The sequence below is a fragment of the Rhincodon typus genome, chromosome 41, assembly GCF_021869965.1.
Source record: "Rhincodon typus isolate 14 chromosome 41, sRhiTyp1.1, whole genome shotgun sequence".
NCBI lineage: Eukaryota > Metazoa > Chordata > Chondrichthyes > Orectolobiformes > Rhincodontidae > Rhincodon > Rhincodon typus.
Genome location: NC_063372.1, coordinates 4,473,421 through 4,480,555, shown reverse-complemented (window position 1 = coordinate 4,480,555; position 7,135 = coordinate 4,473,421). Strand labels below are relative to the sequence as shown.

General features: G+C 42.7%; 1 long non-coding RNA gene across 1 annotated transcript in view; it reads right to left on the bottom strand.

The window, feature by feature from the left end:
• The window catches only part of LOC125487444, a 6,066-nt gene extending 3,087 nt beyond the window's left edge, over window positions 1-2,979 (bottom strand). Inside the window, exon 1 of the long non-coding RNA XR_007265901.1 lies at window positions 2,159-2,979. This is a non-coding gene — a long non-coding RNA (uncharacterized LOC125487444). The remainder of the gene's footprint in view (window positions 1-2,158) is intronic.
• Between the last annotated feature and the right edge of the window lie 4,156 nt (window positions 2,980-7,135).

Sequence of the window (7,135 nt, the reverse complement as noted above, 5' to 3'; positions counted from 1 at the left end):
TATATAATAAAATAATCTATTACATCAATTACTGCAAGAAACCAGTTATTTGTAATCTAATCAAAAATTCAAAGCCTTGATGTTATCTTGAAATGGAGTTTTTCCACTAACTGAGTACGTCCAAGCTCTCCTAGCTATCAAGGTCAGATCATATTACTGTATCCCCTCATAATTTATGAGGTACAGATCACAGAATTGCAGAATGGTTACGCAGAAGGAGGTCATTCGGCCCGTTGTGCCTTCACTGGCTCTTCAAATGAGCATCATTACCATGCACCAATCTCCTGCCTTTTCCCCATACCCCTGCACCTTATTTGTACCAAATAATTATCCAGTGTCCTCTTGAATGCCTCAATTGAACCTAGCTCCACTACATTTCCAGGCAGTGTGTTCCATACCCTATCTACTCACAGTGAAACATTCTTTTTCTCTATCTAGCCCACTCATGATTTTGAAAACTTCTATCACATCTTCTCTCAGCTTTATTGGCTCCAAGGAGAACGGTCCCAATTTATTCAATTTATCCACATAACTGAAGGTTCTCATTCCTGGAACCATTTTTCTTAAGATAACACTAAGATTAAGATAAGAATTCATCTACTTTTAGATATATTCTAATTAACCTGTTCAGATATGTTATTACACATCTCTGGAGCAGGTTGGGCCTGAACCTGGCCTCCTGGCTTTGAGGTACAGACAATACCACTGCACCACAAGACCCCTTATATCCATCTACTTTTATTCAACTGACTGAGATGCACAATTACACAAACAAATTAAGTAGATTAAAGGAACAGTAAATTCCCTTTAAATAAAACCATTATTGGTGAGCTTTGCCCAGTGTGGTACAAAGTCATATAAGCTAGGAAATTTCCAGCTTACATCCGCATTCTGTGTTGAGTTAGCTGTTCCCAGTCTGGGTCATTTTAGTAAAACTATAATTAACTTCAGGCCAGAGGAAAGGAACAAAAATCAGCTTGGGTTCCACCCTGATGACAAGCTAGTGAGTCCTCTATGTGGACTCAGTTGGGTTTGGAATGAATATCTCTTCACACTGGCATTCACTGTGTTGGCTCAAGCTTTCTTTTTTTATAATTCATTCACAGGATGTGGACAACAGATTTCCTTCCATAAAGGATATTAATGAACTAATTGGGTTTTTACAACAATCGGCTAATGTTTTGGTTATCTTTAATGATACTGGTGTTTTGCAGCCAGATTTTATTTTATTAAATGAGTTTAAATTCCCCATTTGCTCAGTGGTGGGATTTGAATTCGTATCTGCAGATCATTAGTCCTGTCTGCTCAATTACTAGCTCAGTAACAAAACCACTATGTACCCTCAAAGAACGAAAAATGGCTGCTTGGGTGAATTACTGGAGACAATATACCAGCCGTTGAACCGAATCCTAATGTGAGACAGAACATTCAAGACAAAGGGAAGAAAATACAGGCAGAAAAACAAAGCAGAACCAGAGCTAGTATTCAAGAAAACAACAACACTGTGAATGGAAAATGCAACAATCTCTTAGCTGCAATGCTGTTCTTTGTATCCACATATTAAAAAGTTACTTGTAACTATTTTTTAACACAACGGATACAATAATGTGCACTTGTAAAACACTTCAATATTGAAGTGTCCCAAGGCAAGAAAAGAAATCTAAAAATGTGGAGGTTTCCATCTCTAATCCCTGGATCACGATACATCGTGAAGCTCTTCATTAATTGCTTATAGGATTGTAGTTATTAATTAATCATCAAAAGGATTACATCTGTATCTAATTGAAAATGTCCGTAACAAGACACTGGTTCTGGAATGACACTAATTCACACTAATTATGGTATTAACATAATGGTGTCCCATGTATCAGCATTGTTTATTAATCATGTTATTTATAAAGTCTTCATGCATGAAGTGTTACTAAACAAAAGAAATTAGCAGACTAATCAGACTGATGCTTTCCTCCATGCAATGTAGGCTTACAAAGTTGTCCTTATTCTAGCGAATCATCATTCAATCTTGATGCTTATTGAACTAAAACTACATAATACAGAGAATGTCCAAAATATAGAGCAATTCAATCAGCATCTGAAAAGACAAAAATGAAATAATATTTGAGATCCATACCTGTTGCTCTATTAGGATACATGATCTCACCTTGAACATGAATTCCTCTCTCTCTTTCAGATGCTGAAGAACCAGTTTTCTTTCACAAGCATGTTCTGTCTTTGTTTCAGATTTCCAGCATTTCTTTCCTCTTTGTTAAAGACACACTATTTTAACCAACGATGATAATGTTTGCTAGTTACTATCCTATTTAATCCAGATAACATCTGATTAGTGGCGTTATAAAATGTAATATTGATGCAGTTAAGGGAAGTTAAGTGCATGAAAAGGAATTCCCTTCCAAACAGCACTATGGCATTACCTACACCAGATGGACTGCAGCAGTTTAAGAAGGCACCCTAACATCACCCAAAAAGGAAAGCTATGCTGATAGAGTGAGAGGAATGTGGCTAGGAGGGAGTTCATGTGACACATAAACACTGGCATGGACCAGTTGGGCTTAATGGCCTGTTTGTATGGGGAAAATGCTACAGGCGGAATCTTACAGGAGTCTGAATGACCTGGACTATGGTGAGAAATGTGGCAGAATTACACAAGATGTCCAGCGAGACTTATTTCAATCTTGGGAGCAACTCATTGCATCTTTTAACTAAGTTCCCAGGTGTTGAGGTGAGCTTCTTGCTAGGCAGCAGTGAGTCGCCTTTCAAGGGAGATTATTGCTTGTTAGCAACCTTATTAACTGCACATCTCTCCTCATCAGTTGAAGTGCAGTTTCCCATCCTAATACAAACCACGGGCAAATTAGATGCCGAGAAGTTTTGACATGGAAGTCAGAGAGGGTACCTGGTGACTTTAGCTCACCGCTTGCTCCAAATGACCTCCATAGAACATAAAACTGTACAGCACAGGAACAGGCCCTTCAGCCCACAATGTTAGGTGCTGGACACAAACATCTCAGAGCACTCTCCATGAGCACCGGCCATATGCACCCCATGTCCACAAACACTGGCATCTGAGATTTGCCAAATCCTCCGGATGCTCATGGCCCCTCTCTGGACCACTTGCAGGATGCACCAGCAACTCGCATTGAAAGGGCTGCTGTAAGGACATTTTGTGCACAGGGACGGACACCCAGCTCACAGACTGGGCCATCTCAGGGCTGTTCACTTGCTCTCTCAGCACTCACTCACTTTATGCTTATCTGGATGCTGCAGCAGATGCTCAACACATTACATGATCCTTGATCCATCCTGTGTGGCCACGATGTTAAGCATAATGCCGGTACATTTACATTCTGGGCTACACAGAGATTCAAACAAACAGATGTAGTACAAAAACAAGCACGTTAATACGAATGTGGTACTTCATGCACAGTGCACTGTCACCAAGGTGCTCTCCAAAAGGGTTTTTCTTTCTCTCCATCCCAGTCTGTAGCTGGGTTGGAGGGAGCCTCCTGGGTAGTGCAGGCCATTGGCCTTTGAGGATCAGTTGGATGATCTCCGGCCATCTCTATTTGGATGTCCCTGACATGCCAAGGGTCTTCTTACCAGAAGCAAGTGGACCCCTCCTCAGTTTGAACTTCCAAAGTTTGGAGGAGGAGAGTCAGGATGGAGATAGTGGGCTCAGCCACTTCTGGAGTATCCTGAGAGGAGACGTCTGCAGGACCCTGCACGTGATTCCTCCTCCAGCTGGGTACTTCCTGGCACCGCCCTGTCTCCTCGTGAGGAAGGGGCAGCTGGAGTCCTCACCTGGTTTGCCGTCCTCCTGTTGCCATGTCTTCGGTCCTGAGGACCAATGGCAAAGGTGATGGAGTGCAGGTATGTGCCCCTCTCCAGCAGATCCCAAGGGTGCTGGACCTGATTCTCCATGGCAATTACTAACCTCTCCATAGGGCCAGCTAGACAGTCTCATGCTTGGGACAGCTGGGTTGCCCATAGCATAATTGTACTGCTGCGAACACTGGACATTGAGGACCATTGTGTCCCACATACCTGTCTGCTGCTCCTGTTCCACCCTGTGCATGTGGGCAAAGTCCACATTGCTGACAGCACCAGCTCCTCTCCTGCTTGGGACTGAGCAGGTACCTGGTCTCTAGCAGTTCTCCATGTGTCAGTGACCTGGGCTGTTTCTCAGACAGCTGTGGAACTGTTGCAGTGAGGTGCTCCTCAGATTGTGCTCCCAAACTTTCTAAGTGTGACATTCCAACCAAGGCGTTAATATCTGAGCTGGAGGTGGGTGTAGCAGGAGCCTTGCTGATAATTCCTCTGAGGTTTTCGTTATTTCTTCAGAGGTCGAAGAGAAGGTAGAGCTGGCCATTTCTCCGCTGGGGTCATGGACATCCCACCTGCAGGACACAAGGGAGAAATAGCATTGCAGCCAGTGGTTAGAAATGGTGTGCAATGAATGACACTGACACCTCGGGGGGTGTGAGAGTCACAGTGGATGAAGAATGGGACTTACTCAATTGGTGGCACACAGATGTCTCAGCATCCCCACAGGAGTGGTCCCAGTCTTCAGCTCCAAGGGACAGTATCCTCTCTTTGTAGAGGCCGAAGAGCCTGAAATCAGCATCCCTCCACCCAGCCAGGTCTTTCTGCCCTACTGTGAGCTGTTTACTCCTTTAGTGAAATAAAGAGAGATACTGAGTGAGTTGAAAATGGATGGCATGGCTGTTAGTGCTGGTGCTGGTAATTGAAAACTGGTGAGGTGTTCAGGGCAAGTGGGTAGGCAGTGCAGAGGGCATGTGGGGTTAATAGTGTGGGAGGTTGGGGAGAATGAGAGCGAGTGTGGGGAGATGTTGCAGGCAATATTGAGAGTGTCACAACATGAGCCTTGGTGGGAGGTGGATGCTCCAGCACATATAGGGGAAGTGGGAGGTAGCAGAAAGAGATGAGTATGACATCCTGGTGGAGGAGAGAAGGTCACTGACCTTCTTGCGGCACTGCAGGCTGTTCCTCCGCACTGAGTGCAGTGTTCTTCTGGGAGCGGTGTGTGGTAAGGTGGGGCTGGAATTGGTTGAGAAGGGCACCATAGGGGTCAGATAGGTATGTAATGAGGCATGTTTGGTAAGATACAGCGTGATATCTTGCAAGCCCTCGTGGTGAGAAACCCTCTAAAGAATTCGACAGAACTGACACCGCCAAAAAAGTAAGATTCAGCCCTGTGTCATAGAGAGAGATCAACCTTTAGTTGAATCTGTGCAGATCATTGAGAGAGATGTCTATACTGGGGAATTGATCATTGTAGCAGCTTGTACGGTGGGGCCAGGGGCTGTTGTTGGTATGAGCCAGCCCCTTCAGCGGAGCTGGAGAGGAAATTGTGAGAAAACACAGAAGAAAATCAAAAACAACACAGTGTTAGACATAAAAAGAACATTGTGATTCAACTATGTGTGTGTGGACCTTGCCTTTGAACTTGAACTTGACCTTCACTTTGCTACAGATACTGGTAAGTGAAAGTCTTATACGTGGTCATGTGATCAGTTTATTGAACACTTTTTTTCAACAAAAGCAACAAACGTTGGACGTTTAAGTGATACAAGGCTTGCAAATTAGTAGTGGAATGTCTGTGTTGGACCACCTGTCAGAATTGCCTTATTACCATCGGAATCCGTAACTTTCTAGTGAATAGGTACATACAAGTCTAAAAGCAGGGAACATAAAAAATAGTGAACGTAAATAAATATATGCCTGAGTATTAATCACTTCACTTCTCACTTGTTTTCTCTGTTCAACAGCAATGAATACTTCCAGGAGATCCTTGCCCCTCTGGTCAGAAAACTTTGTAATCACATGCTCCAAGGACTCACTCTTTTCCACTGAAAAATTCTACATAATAAAAGAAAATCCTATGCACACCCTGCTGTCCCATAACATGACTGAAATAATATGACTTTTGGGTGGATTTATCCCAAAGTGACAAACCTCATTAACATCAGTCAACCTTTAGATCATGCCACAATCCAAGTGCAAGAAGCGAGCACAGAGAACTCAGATTCAACACATGTAAAAGGGCTTGGAGTTGTTAAAAAGAAATGTGAGTGAGCCAACAAAACAGAGCATTTCAGTCATGGTTTTAACATGGCTACATACCATATTTAAATTCATTTCTCAAACCAGAGTAACATGCAAGTCGATTAGCTGGAGCTCCGAGGCCTTTTATATCTTGATATTCACATTGCTCCTGCACAGCAGCTGAAACTAAATCCCTCACTTTACTTCACAGATATAAGTAACAGGAACTAGCTGATTGACAATGTGACAAGGGAAATAACACTCTGTTCTACTGTGAGTAATCCCTTCTGAATCAGGCAGGACTTTCCATAGTGCCAGCAACAAATTTTCCTGAAACATTCATAACTATCTCTCTGGAGCACCCACATCAGAATAACAAAAAGAATTATGAGGAGGCGAAGTAAACAAGGACTTATGTTGCTACCACCTAAGTAACACTTAAATAAAATTTATGAATCATCAAAATCAGGTTTCCTATTTCAGGCCCCCAAAAACATTGTCAAGCATTCTCAGGTCAAACTGTCACTTTTCTTCTTTTGATATCAAACTAGATAGCCAGAATATCATCTCAGTTTTCACAGACAGTCTTTTCATGACCAATGACACCTGGTTTTACTGGGAATGACTATATGCAGAGTCAGCAGCGAATCCTGAGTTAGTGATTTTGATTTTTCAGACTAGGCCCAGTTGGTGTTCTCAGTTGGTGTTCACATTTGGTAACAGCATTGCGACAGATTTCATAGTGAAAGGTGCATTTATCAAGAGTTTTTTACTGTGCTTTCTCATCATCAACTAATGATATCAATATCCCAATGTTTCAGGGTTGCTTTTAAGCAGTCTTTATAGCTTTTTTGTGGAACGCTACAAAACTGCTTCCCAATGTCTGTGCACCAGCTACAAGACACAAGTCAGAAGTGTGATGGAATATTTTCCACTTGTCTGGATGGGTGCAGCTTCTACAACATTCAAGAGGCTTGACGCTATTCAGGACAAAGCAATCCACTTGATTGGCACTATATCCATTACCTTCAACATTCACTCTCCGTAGTAGCAG